We start from the raw sequence: 14,819 nt of genomic DNA, 5'->3' as shown, positions 1-14,819 counted from the left end.
TATTTTAAAAAGAACGTCGTTGGAGGTGGAGGAATCATGGACGCGATTAAAAATTTTTTGAGGAGAATGGCAGCTTCAAACGCTTCACGATCGTCTCTTCATTTATTGAGAAAAGCAGCAGCAAGCGAAATTGGAAGAGAAGCAATCACAGCCGCCAAATCAGCTGGAAAAGAATTAGCCTATTCAGCTATATCCACTGCTAAAGACGTTGCCATCGACAAAGGAAAAAAAGCGCTTGAAAAAGTTTACGCCAAGACAGGAACAGTGAATCCAAACCAACTACTCACCACGAATGTAAACGAAGCGGCAAAGACTGATCCGTATATTAATCCAATGGAAGAGCTGCATAAAAAAATGTTTGGTTCTTCCATTCAAGTGAAAAAGAAAATGACGAAAAAGAACGCGGCTAGAATCCAAGATCTCGTTAAAATGGGGAGCGGGCTTTTGATTGCTTGATTATTTTAACGAATCAAAAATGACATAAATTTTTTTTTCTCATTTTAAAAATGATAAACACCGATAGATTAAGAGTTGATGAAATGCCAGAGTATGACACTGGAATTGAAAAAGTTGATTTTTTCGAGTACCTCCCAACAAACCTCGATTTAAATTCTTCAGGATCGATCGTTTTTGAGATTGATTGTCAATCTGTGCAAACAGTACCATCAGAGGCTTACATCCTCGTTGAAGGGGTTCTCAAAAAAGCAGATGGAACTGCATACACAGCAACAGACAACATTGCTCTGGTGAACAACGCCATCATGTATTTGTTTAATGATGTCACCTATGATTTATCAGGACAACAAGTGGAAAGAGTCATGTATCCAGGTCAAGGAACAACCATGCTTGGATTGTTGAAATACCCTTTTAGTTTTCAGCTTGCAGATGGTTTGAAGCAAATGTGGTATAAAGACAATTCAAGCGCCACTGGAAATCCAGGGTTTGTTGTAAGGCGAGACCACTTGTTTGCAGACACGACATCCATTGGTGCATTTTCGTTCAAGATACCATTAAAACACATTTTTGGTTTTTGCGAAACTTACGACAAAGTTGTTTATGGCTTCAGACACATCATTACCTTCACAAAAAAAGAATACGACGACGCCATTTACAGAGCCGAGACTGTTGCTGCAGGAATGATCGATCTTAAAAAATTCAGACTTTTTATGCCTAGAATTGAGTTGGATGTTTCGAAGAAATCCGAATTCTTGAAATTAATGGCGAGTAAAATTTCCGTCCCAGTAGCCTATAAGTCAAACAAAGTCGAAAGACAAGTCGTTCCTGCTGGTCTCACAGAATTCACTTGGACCCTAGGAAGAATCACAGACAGAAGCGTTCCGAGATATATCGTGCTTGGACTTCAGACAAACAAGAATTCCAGTCAAATTGTAAATCCAGCCATTTTCAACCATTGTGATGTCAGCAATTTTTTCGTGACCGTCAATGGAATAAAATATCCAAATTACAATTACGATTTGAATTTTGGAGAAAAGAAAATTACCATGGCACATTCTGACGCGTTCTCTTTTGACGATAAATATTACGGTACAAACGAACTTGTTTGTCAATCTGGTTTGACTCTGATTGATTATAAAAATTTGTTTCCGTTGTTTTTTGTAGACATTAGTAAGCAAAAAGAAAGAGTTGTTTCTGAAACGGCAGAATTGGTAGTCAACCTCAAATTTCGAACAGCAGTACCAGAAAACACCGTTATTTTTGCAGTGATCATTTCAGACAGATTGATCAAATTCGATTCCGACGGAACCAACATGAACGTTGTTTATTAGGTTTGAAAGTTCGTCATGAGATTCTTAACAAAAATGATTTAAATAAATTTTTTTCTTTTTAAAAATAAAACATGAGATATACAAAAAATTATCTGAAAAATTTGCTTATGGAAAATGGAATCACATTAACCTCAAACAAATTGTTGCCTTTGATGATGATTGCGATTGAGAATAATCTAATAAGTAAAGATTCGCTTTTGAAAGGTGTAAAAGAACACAGGTCAGTGGGTCGACCAAAAAAAGAAATAAAAATGAAAAATGAGAAAACGGAAAAAAAACCGATCGATCCAAAATACGAGAGACTTGCTTCAATTCGAAATAAACCTGTGTCTGTGAAAACAACCAATATGGAAACCGGGGAAGTGACTGAATACAAATCCCTTTACAAAGCAATGAAAAAGACAGGACATGGATGGAGATATTTAGAACGTCGAAATGGAAAAGTGGAAGATGGAATAAAGATTGAAATTTTAAATTCGGAAAAGCTAGAAAGAAAAAGTCTGTGAGAAATGTAAAAATTTTTTCAATTCTTTTTTCAGAGAATTGAAAAGAAATAAAAAATATTAGAAAAATGATTTTGAGTTAAATAAATTTCTTGCTATAATAAAAATGGAAAACAAAACGTTGAAAGAATTGCTAGAAATCGCTAAAGAGCAAAAAATAAGAGGGTATTATAAAATGAGAAAGGCTGATCTTGTAAGAGTCTTGCAACCTTCAAGACCTGTGGTAAAACCTCCTATTGCTCCGAAACCAGCAATCATCCCACCAAGACCTGTGGTAAAGCCTCCTATTGCTCCGAAACCAATTCATTTGCAAAAACACATCCTTGATGAACCGGTTTTAGATTTAACACCTGTCATAACACCAAAACCAGTCATTCCACCGAGACCTCCATTTATTTCAAGTCTGAAGACAGCTGCAAAAAGTGTAGCGTCGTATGTTAAAACTAAGTTTAATGATATTAAAGAATGGATAGAACCCTACGTTCCTGAAATAGTCAAGGAGAAGGTAAGAGAATCAGCGGAACAAATCGATAAAAAGATGCAGTCTATCAAATCACTTGTATTAAAAACAGTGTATAAACAACCCTTGCCAAAGCCTTATAAAATAAAATTCAAGTTGACTGAACACGCGTTGGGTAGTACTGTTAGGTTATATTCTTACGAGCCTTCTTCTCAATATCAAGACATTGCATCCTTTTTTAATTTGGTAAGAGAGTCTGCCATTCAAACCATGGAAGGAGAAAGGAATACAAAAGTAAGAATTATTTTAACGTGTAAAATGAAATCTGTAAGCATGATGACTGGTGAAGAAGTGACTCGTGAAGCAAGCTTTTCATCCAGCTCGGAAATTATTCTAGCAGCTACAGATGTAAGAGAGTTAATGAGCGAAATGGAAGAAAAAGTCTTGGAAAGTAGTGTCAAATACAACGCTTTAGGTTCTAATAGCATCCTATCTAAGATTTTAAGAATGGATATAAACTTTATCGATTACACACCTCTCAGCGGTGGATCCTACATTGAGCTGACTGACGATCTAAAAGACAAAAAAGCAATCATCAACATGAAAAACAACGACAATCATTGCTTTAAATGGTCAGTTACCAGAGCGTTGAATCTGAAAAATAAAAACAACGAAAGAATTGATGAAGACTTGATTGAAAAGTCAAAAGAGCTGAATTGGAAAGGAATGGAGTTTCCTGTGAATTACCATAATATTGGCAAGTTTGAAAAAAATAATCCAGACATTAGCATCAACGTTTTTGAGTATGAAAATAAAAAACCCAACCCTTTGAAAGTATCTGACTTTCTCGATCGAAAGCATAATGTTGATTTGCTGTATATTAAAAACGAAGACACAGAACATTACTGTCTCATTAATAGTTTCAGTCGATTTGCCGGCTCCTCAGCATCAAAAGGTAAAAGAAAACAACATTTTTGCAGAAGGTGTCTTCAATGTTATGATCAAGAAGAAAAGCTTCAAAAACATCGAGAAGATTGTTATAAAAACGCGCCAATGAGAATTGAACTTCCTAAAAAAGGTGCAACTCTTCAGTTTAAAGGCATCGGAAAGTCAATGAGGGTTCCATTTATCGTATATGCTGACTTTGAAAGCTTTATCAAACCTATCGATGACAACACTGAGTATAATAATAAAGATTCATATGCCAAAAAGTTTCAAAGACACATTCCAAGTTCCTTTTCCTATTACATCAAATGTTTTGATGAAACCGTTTTAGAGCACGATCCAGTCATTTCCGTATCGTCAAACGAGAACCAAGACGTGGCTCAATTTTTTGTTGAAAATTTGGAAAGCGCAATAAAAGAACTTTTTGGAAAAATCGAGAAAAAAAAGATGGTTTTGACGGAAGAGGACGAAATTAATTTCAAATCAGCAACAGTTTGCCACATTTGCAATAAAAATCTCAAAGACGACAAAGTACACGATCACTGTCATTTTACTGGAAAATATCGAGGAGCGGCTCACGACGATTGCAATAAAAAATATCAAGTTCCAAAATTCATTCCGGTTGTTTTTCATAACTTGTCTGGTTACGACACTCATTTGTTCATTAAGAGATTAGGTGGAAAGATCACTTGTATACCCAACAATGAAGAAAAATATATCAGTTTCTCGAAAAAAATCAAAGTGGGAGAGTACATTGGAAAAGATGGAAAACCAAAAAACAAAAAAATTGAATTGAGGTTCATCGACAGCTTTAAATTCCTTTCCTCCAGTTTGGATACTTTGTCTAAAAATTTAAAGCCAGAGCAGTTTAAAAGCCTTGCATTACATTTTGAAGGTGAAAAATTTAATTTGCTTTGTAAAAAAGGCGTGTACCCTTACGATTGGGTGGACGGATTCGATAAATTTCAAGAAACGCAATTACCACCAAAAGAAGCGTTTTTCTCAAAACTTAGACACGAGGGGATAAGCGACGAAGAATACGCGCATGCGCAAAAGGTTTGGAATACGTTTCAATGCAAAACGTTCAGAGATTATCACGATTTGTACAACGTGTCGGATGTGTTGATACTGACAGATGTCTTTGAAACTTTTAGAGACACTTGTATGAAACATTACAGTCTTGATCCTGCTTGGTATTACACCTCCCCTGGTTTGGCTTGGGATGCTATGCTAAAGAAAACTGAAGTTGTAATAGAGCTTATAACCGATATTGATATGCTCAACATGATTCGAAAAGGAATACGCGGTGGAATCTGCATGATCTCCAATCGACATGGAACTGCTAACAACAAATACATGAGTGATGATTATAAACCTTCAGAACCTTCGAAATTCCTTCAATATTTAGACGCCAATAATCTTTATGGATATGCTATGAGCAAACCTCTTCCAGTTAGAGGATTTAGATGGATGACTGAGGATGAACTTTTAAATTGGAAATCCATGCCTTGCATTCTCGAAGTTGATTTAGATTATCCTGAAAGTCTTCACGATTTACACAATGATTACCCTTTAGCTCCTGAAAGAATGCTTGTTGGAAAAGTGGAAAAGTTAGTTCCCAATTTAAACAACAAAGAAAAATATGTTATTCACCATGAAAACCTAAAACTCTATGAACGAATGGGGTTGATCACTACAAAAATTCATCGAGGTATCACCTTTGAAGAAGAACCTTTCATGAAAAAGTACATTGATCTCAACACCGATAAGAGAAAAGAAGCTACAAACGAATCTGATAAAGAATTTTTCAAACTCATGAACAACTCTGTCTTTGGGAAAACCATGGAGAATATTCTAAAACGCGTTGATGTTAGACTCATTACCACGAGAAAAGAAGCTATAAAATTATCTAAAAAAATTAAATATAAACGAAACACCATTTTTGATGAAAACTTAATCGCGGTTCACATGGAAAAGACATTTGTTTTTTACGACAAACCTGTTTTCTTGGGAATGAGCATCCTAGACATCAGCAAAACCCTCATGTATGAACATCACTACGACTACATGAAACCTAAATACGGGGATAAGCTGAAATTACTCATGACTGATACTGATTCGCTCTTTTATGAAATAGAAACGGAAGACTTTTACAAAGACATTGCTGATGACGTTGAAAGCAAGTTTGACACGAGCGACTTTCCTAAAGATCATCCTGCCGTTCAAAACTTTGCATTTGACGTTGGGTTTAAAAATAAAAAGGTCATCGGTAAGTTTAAGGATGAAACAGGTGGTAAGCAAATTAAAGAGTTTGTTGGGCTTCGTCCTAAGCTCTACTCTTATGAGGTCTTTAATGAAAAAGAAGAACACAAAAAATGTAAAGGAATTCAGAAATGTGTTGTTGAAAAGCACATCACTCATCAAGATTATAAAGAATGCTTAATGACTAAAGAAGAACAGCTCAGAAAAATGAATGTCTTACGATCTCATCATCACGATGTCTACACCGAAGAAATCAACAAAGTCGCACTCAGCTCTAACGATGACAAAAGAGTCATTTTGGAAGATGGAATACACACGTTGGCTTATGGTCACTACAAATTTAAAAAATCGACAGAGACAGAGGAAGAACACGGTGTAGAGGAAGAACACGGTGTAGAGGAAGAACCAGAACCAAAGACAGAGGCAAAAAGGTTGATCGCAGAGTGCAGAAAGATAATCGAGGAAAACAAAGAAATTTCAGGTAAGACAAAAAGGTTGATCGAAGAGTGCAGAGGGATAATCGCGGATACAAAAAGGTAAGTGATAAAGACGAGTAACAAAAATGAAAGATTTAAAAAAATAACAAAATAAAAAAATGAGAAACAAAAAAATAAATGTGGAGGGAATTGTTTTACCAAACGAGGCTTTATCCACTATTCAGTTGATGGAAGCAGCAAAAAAACTAAAAATAAAAAACTTTAGAGGAGTTTTTGTCAGAGACGCGTTGCCAAAAAAGCCAAGAAAAAAAGAATGTGGAATTGTTAACACAGGGGATTCGAGCACAGATGGGTTTCATTGGGTGTGTTGGTTCAAAGACGGTGATAAAAAATTCAGCTTTGACTCTTACGCTCAACCACCTCTCGTCGAGCTCGTTGACTATTTGAAAAGTCCTGTCTTTTACAACAGTGAAAGGGTACAATTTGGAAACACGTCTTATTGTGGACACTTGTGTCTTTACGTCTTGAAAAAATGCGAAGAGGGAGGCAGCTTTCAAGACGTTGTCAACACCCTTTGGTGATTTTTTAAAAGTTTTACTCATTTAAAAAATTCGAAGAATTTTCAACAGATCTAAAAGATCTAAAAAAATTTTTACCCCATTAAAAAATGATTGACAAATTCAACAGAAGCGAAATCAGTGTTTATTTTGATAGTGTTGCATCAGACTCAGCCAGCAACGTTTATATTAAAACGGACGGATCGAGCACCATCACTGCAGATTTGGATTACAACTCTCATAAAATCATCAACCTGGGTGAACCCACCAACGCACACGATGCCGCTACGAAAAATTACGTAGACAATCACGTGACAGGTGGTACTGGAACTGTAGTGGGAACTGCAGATTTGGATTTGAACTTTCACAAGGCAATCAATTTGAACGAACCAACTAATCTTCATGACGCCGCCACTAAAAATTATGTCGATGTGAGTTCGAGTCTATGTGTTAAAACAGATGGATCCAGCACGATCACAGGGATCATCGACATGAACTCACACAAGTTGATCAACGTTTCCGACCCCACCGCTTTAAAAGATGCAGCGACAAAAGGGTATGTAGACACCAAAGTCTCTTACAACGCTATTTCATACACCGACATTAACATGACGTCACACAAATTAACTAATTTAGCTGAACCTACATCAGCTTCAGATTCGGCTACGAAAAATTACGTGGACACGCATGCTTCAGGTGGAACGACTGTAGGTGTAGCAGATTTGGATTTGAATTCACACAAATTGATCAACGTGACTGATCCAACCAACTCACAGGATGGATCAACAAAGAATTATGTAGACTTGTTGTTGCAAAAATCGAGTTTGACCAGTGTCGTTCCAGGATCCAGTTTTACCAGTTTAGGCTTAAAGTCTCAGACAGTGGCAGCGCTAACCACTTCTCCTGTGTTTGCGTTTTCTGGAAAATCTGGTGTGCTGAGAAGATTGTGGCTGGCTTTATACAGCTCCTCTGGTACGAATATTCCAGGTCAAGTTTTTATTCGAATCTTTACTGACGGAGAAATCAATGTAGGGAATTATGCAGAAACAACGGAAGGAATTGGAGTGGATCAAACAGGACTTGCTACCGATTTGCTTTTTTCACCATTGGGAGGAGCTTTTTACGCCAATTCTTTGCAGGGATGTAACATGTATAACACCACTTCCTTGGGAGGATATTTCACATTAGACATGCCTTTCAGAAACGACATCTCCATTCAACTCGTCAACAGAAATGCTACTGCCATCACTTACTGGATTCAACCGTTCATTTCCACACTTGCTTCCATTCCTGCAACCATCCCTCTTTACAAGCTGTACTGCAGAACGTTTCGATATATGAATACCGCTTATGATAGCGAATACGTTTTGATGAACACCAGCGGGAAAGGAAATGGTGTCTCGTTGAAATACATCAGGATGCACATCATTGGCGCTTCTGGAAACTGGTGGGAATCAAGAGTTAGAATGTACGATGGGAATTTACCACCAGGTAACGGCGCTGTTCTCACTCCTTGGACACCGTACAACACCAACAATTACACGTATTTTCCAGGATATGACGGTGACAGCACATGCTTCTTTTCCTCTTCTGGATTAGAAGATTTTTACTTGTCGTCATGGAACGGCTCAAATTTAACTTCCTTCAACAACAAATCGACTGGACTTTTGTATCAATCCACTTCATCCATCGGTTCCACCACCACCATCTCTTTTTACAGAAATTTTGGAGAAGCAGATTCTATGCCTACTGTTGCAGCTGGTAGAAGACTCGTTGTCACGCTCAACTCTGGTGATGCTCAAGTCGGTCAATCCGGAAGCTTTTACCTTCTTCTAGGACAAGTCTATTATTACGCTTAAAAAATCGAAGAATTTCCATGAGCCTAATGTACAGTGAAAAAAACTTTTTTAAAATGACTTAAATAAATTTCTTTTCATATAAAAAATAACAATGAGTATTACAGAACAAGAAGAATTTGAGGAATTCCTTTACAGCGAACTACAGGAAATAAACACTTTTGACCCAGAATTACACAGATTGGCCATACAATTCCACGATGAGAATCACAAAAAAAGAATTGATGAAAATTATATTAATAAAATTAAAAAATTAAATACCTTACCCATTCATACCAATACTAAACTCTTACTACGACATGGATTTGAAGAACAACGACAAAAACAACATGCACAAAGAATTAGAGAAACGCGAAGAGAAAAATATAAACATCTTTTTCCATACTTGAACTACTACAAAGAATAAGTCATTCACACCCTTTTTTCATAATGTCATCTCATTATGAAAATGCGCAAAAAAAATCCTAAGCAAAAATGATAATGCGCAAAAATGTCAATGAGTCTGCGCAAAAATGTCAATGAGCCAGAACCCGCTTTTTATAGTAGTCATACTCATCAAGGTACCCTGTCATGCAAATTTTGAAATCTTTTTATTTTGTCCGCGAAAAATAAGTTCATTTGAATGTTCAAATTGAGTGAAGTTAGGACGTATTGCGCCAATAAAAACACCTTTAGAATTAAAACCACTTTTTGATAATTTGCACAAATTTTTTATAAAAATTGGTGCAAATGTTGCCTATAGCCCCACCAAAGATTGGATAAAGTTTCAGTCGGATTCGTTTACTGGTTAAAGATTTATGGCAGTTTTAGTTTACACTTTGTTACTATTTTGCTTCTTTTACCTCAAAACGTTACCGATTATTGTGATATTCGATCACTATTTTCAAAAGGTTATATGTGTGTTCTACTAAGTAATACCAGTAACTGTCAGTCTAGTAATCAGGGCTGCATGCTGTATTTGAGAAAGATCAGCATTTCCAATGTTTCTGGGTTTAGGCGAGCACTACGCTCACTCATCGTCACCCCACACACTGAAAACACTCTTTCACTGGCAGTACTTGCAGCAGGAATAGCCAACAACTTTCTACCAATCAATACCATCGTCAAAAGCTTATGTTCACGGTCATTGTTTTTCCAGAATTGTAATGCATCACACGCTGTCACGGGCAGTGCCAAGTATTTGTCATGTCTTGAGTCATTACTGTCGGCCATAGACAATGCAGTGGCAGCTGTTTTAAAGTCTGCCAGCAAATCATACGATTCAGGGTCAACTTTATTCTTCTTTGAAGGAGGCAGCTGATCTGAATGACCGCAATCACTAAAGTTTTTGATTTCTTTCTAAAAGTAAAAATTACTTAAAATTTTAGCTTAGTTTTTAAAGAAATAATAACTTGTGCTTTAAATAATTTTGATTTAAACAAGTTATTTAGAAAAAAATTTAAAAAATAATATACATTTTAAAAGTAATTATTACTTACTAAAATTACTAACTCATTTTCTCCCAACACTTAAAATGAGAGATAGAACAAAATAATTCTAAACTCGCGGTATGCCATGCATTAGGTTATGTATTATGTTATGTATTGTAGTGATGTGCGAATTGCAAAATTTTCACTTTTTCAAACCTCTATTTGGCTTGGTTAGGGTAAGGACAGTTGTTTTGATTCGGTTCGTTACCAAAAGTTTTAAAGTTCGGGTTCGGTTCGGTTTGGTAGCAACTAAAGTTCGGGTTTGGTTCGGTTCTATCGTAGATAAGGTTTTAGTTTGGTTCGTTCGGTTCGGGTTCGGTTCGTTTCCCATCTCTAGTTTCAAGTGAGAGTGATGTCATACCGCCGCACATTTTCGAGAAGGGCCTGAGGGTGAACATCAACGTCTATCTGAAGGTTATGGCGGAGACAGTTATGCCCTGGATCCAACATGTTGCTTGTTACAGGCCGCGGGTATGCCAGCAAGGCTCTGTCCCATACAAAGTGTCGACAGATTTCTGAATTAACTGGCTGAGCATTACTACAACTTTGTCAGCAAGGATTGGTGGCTTCCAAACAGTCCTGACTTGAACCCCATGGACTACTTTGTATGGAGCACAAACAAACCGATGTGCTCATAATACCAAGGCATCTCTAGTAAACGCCATCAAGGAGAACATTGCTTCGATATAAAAGGAGTTCATTGTGAATGCCTGCACCTCCTTCAGGTCCAGGGTTGAAGCCATTAAAGCTAAGGGATGCTACATTGAATAGTTTATTTGTACTTATGTTCATGTGTGTAAATTAAAAGTTTCAAGAAAATTGATGAAAAAAGAAGCCTGAAATTGTAATTTTAAATTCTGACGAAATGGTCGCCGATTTGGTTTGCAAGCCCTTACCTTGACAGATGGTATTCCTTTATAAGCGTTAAATATTTGATAGTATAAAATATTTTAATCTGAGATTTAATAAAAGAATTCAATAGAAGGGTTTAAATTTTTAACAGTTTTAAACGCCTTCTTTTCTTACAAAGATATTCCAGAGAATTGAAATGTTTGGAAAAAATATTTATGATGATTTAAATCTTTCACTAATTACAAACATGACATAAAATGGAAAGGTTTAATCCCGGTCCACCACCAAAGGTCCACCATCCAAGGTCCACCATCAAAAGGTCCACCATCCAAGGTCCACCATCCAAGGTCCACCATCCAAGGTCCACCATCCAAGGTCCACCATCCACTTTTGTTAAAACTTTAAATATTTAGAATAATTAGATTATATAGTACTGATGGGAGGGGAAAAAACCTTTGGTAAATAAAAAGTCTGGGGTAAAGATAAATGTTTTTTAAAGATATCGAATATTTATCTTCTTTAATTAAAAATTTAAGACATCAGTTGCAAAATATTAAACGTATACTCTAAAATATTGGCTCTCAGAAGTTTTTTTTAAAATTCAACTGGTTTTCTTACAGTATTAATTTGTTTAAACCGAATATGCTTCATTATCATCGGTAACGTTTCGCCATTTTCACCATGATGCCATCGGGGAAGAACTTCTGTCGTTTGATCTACTAAATCATGTGGTTTTTACAGACTTTTTGAAAATAATTTAATTTAATTAAGAGAATTTTGAAGAGATGCAAACATCTTTTCAACCAGACGAATGAACCGGACGAATTTTGATATTTAGACACGCGAAGCAACGCTTGAACTGCCACCTTTCCGACGAGCGCTTGGTGGTTCGCTGCGATATAAGTTTCTTGAGTTATTCGCAATTGAAACAAATACATACAAATATATATGACATAACTTCATTTGCTAGTGATCACCGCCAATAACTGATATTACAAAGTTGTCAATGTTCAGCCTGTTTTACAATTTTCAGACTGAAAACAACAAAATTGTTGCCCAGTCATCGTTACTTACATTTCACTGAAATAAGTAACAATAGCAAATAAGAGAGAATTTAAAACCCACGATTGTTTTCCGGTTAAAAAGGTTAAACGTTTTTATGAGGTTTTTTCCGGGAAAGGGAATAGACATTCGTTGAGCTGCCAAACACTGCACATCTATTATTGGCGCTTAAGCCACTCTTATCACAGTACAGATTATCACAGTACACAAGATTCTAAATCGTAATTCTAATTTTCTGAAAAATCAGAAGTTCATGTGACCGTTATTTCACATTTGGACTTATACTCAGTAACCAAAACCATATTTGTTCTCGACAATTTAATTAGTTTTGAATCAACTAATAGGAATAGTTTCATACGGGATAAGACAAAGTTTTTGGGTGACTCTGACATTCATAAATATTATGCGAGATATTCCGCTCACGTAAGTAATTATATATAATTGTTTTAAGTTCTCAATTAAAAACTCGCATTTGGATTGTTTTAAAAACTCTTCCAATATGTGTATCCGTCCAGTTAAGAATGAAGGCAAATGTTTAGGTCCTGTCTATAGGTACCTTATATGTTACCTTAATCTCAATCTAAGATTATTTATTATACCAACTACCATTGTTCCAAGCACCCTTCCTCTTCAACAGAACCTGTCACACGTTTTATAGTTGTTAATTTCAACGCAATTTTAGGTTGAAATTTTATCTCAGGTTTTTATTAAATTCGTCAAATTTTTAGTAAACTCATCTTTGATCATTTTCTGGTCTTCAAATCGCAACTTTAAACCCAAAAACTTGCAATATTTTGAGGTTAAAACCTTCAAGACAATCAGACTATAATATGATAGATCAAAGTCATAATTGTCTTATTATATCTGTGTATAATATTTTTCTGTAATAAAAATTTATTGTGACAAATTTCACAATATGATTTTCAGGATAGTTCATTTGGGTCATCTCGGTCTTCAACTTAGTTCCTAATCTCTTGTTGTATGCAACAGCTTTTCTATAATCTACCATAGTTAAATTATTTTAGCCACCAGTGTTGCAGTCATCATATGAGTAACACTTACTTTATTCATGTTTAAAAGTTGGTAAATCATCTTTTGAATGTGGCTTCCAACCATATTCGTAACTGAATTGCGTCTTTATATTCAAAAGTTGTGTTGCCATAAAAATTGGAATTATCAATATCGCATTTGTCAATGTTGCGTACGTCAAATGGCTGTAAAACAAGATATTTTAGTTCACAAAATCATTAGTTATACATTATTCATGTACAGGTCCTTTCTTTGTGACCATTTGCCTTTTTTCGGTTTTTCTTTAATAGAAATATCCTGGTGAAACCATTTACCGTGCTCATCTCTACCACTACCCATATTAGCAAGGTAAAAGTCGATGTGTGACATCAGGAAATGGACTTTAAGGAACATCTTAAATCCAAGAGCTTCGTGCGTTGGCCGTAATTCTCGAGCAGTATACATGTTGCACCAATTGAATGTTATCCAATGTTTGCTGAAAGGTGTTGTCATTAAGTTGCTGATTTGTGTCGGATCCCACGAAAATTCTATCCTTGATTTTTGCTAAGCTAAACGAAAGGCGTTTTTTTAATAAGGATTTTGAAGGTCGCATTTTTCTTATCAAGGGCCTTTACCAGCAGCTTCATCAAAACTAGTTTTATGTGTAAAGATGGCAATATTGCCTTTTTCCTATCAACTAAAAAAAAATTTGGCTGTGTTGAGACTCGACACAGTGGCCTATCTTTCCGCGCGTACGATTTCAACTATCCCACAGACAAATAAAACAGCATAATTTCATGTATTCTAATTGTATCCCTATCAAAATGACAATAATTTTGAAGTCAGCACAGATAGCCCATTTGTGATCAACATATTGGATACAATGAAGAACTTCCTTTAAGTTTCGGAGACAGATAAGGATATGAACGAACAAACAAACGAACGAACGAACGAACGAACGAACGAACGAACGAACGAACGAACGAACGAACGAACGAACGAACGAACGAACGAACGAACGAACGAACGAACGAACGGGGACATAGCCGTTGTGAAGAAGAACTCTTTTTATACAAATTTCAGATGATGATACTGCTGCTGCTGCTGCTGCTGCTGCTGCTGCTGATGATGATGATGATGATGATGATGATGATGATGATGATGATGATGATGATGATGATGATGATGATGATGATGATGATGATGATGATGATGATGATGATGATGATGATGATGATGATGATGATGATGATGATGATATGATGATGATGATGATGATGATGATGATGATGATGATGATGATGATGATGATGATGATGATGATGATGATGATGATGATGATGATGATGATGATGATGATGATGATGATGATGATGATGATGATGAAGCATTGATGAATAAGCGTCAGCCAAAATTTACACATTGTTCTAGACAATATGGATGGCATACATACAGTGCACCAATGTTTGAATACAAAAACAATTGTATTCAACAAAAACCCTAATATTTATTTTTTTGGTCAGAAAAATTAATATTAAGGTTAGTGTTGAAACAAGTAAAGAAAAGGAGTTTGCCACATGACTTCCGGCCTTAATGTGAGTTGGAGTGATCTTTCTTGTGA

General features: G+C 36.0%; 1 protein-coding gene across 2 annotated transcripts in view; it reads left to right on the top strand.

The window, feature by feature from the left end:
* The window catches only part of LOC145187661 (solute carrier family 35 member G1-like), a 97,312-nt gene that overhangs the window by 42,091 nt on the left and 40,402 nt on the right, over nucleotides 1–14,819 (top strand). The gene's annotated exons all lie outside the window — the stretch shown is intronic.

This window comes from Hydra viridissima, unplaced genomic scaffold (genome assembly GCF_058129835.1).
Source record: "Hydra viridissima isolate aposymbiotic clone 2 unplaced genomic scaffold, HvirCarnegie_v1 scaffold_10, whole genome shotgun sequence".
In the NCBI taxonomy this organism is placed as follows: Eukaryota; Metazoa; Cnidaria; class Hydrozoa; order Anthoathecata; family Hydridae; genus Hydra; species Hydra viridissima.
Note: the sequence above shows the minus strand (reverse complement) of the source record. Positions and strands in the feature narration are given on the sequence as shown.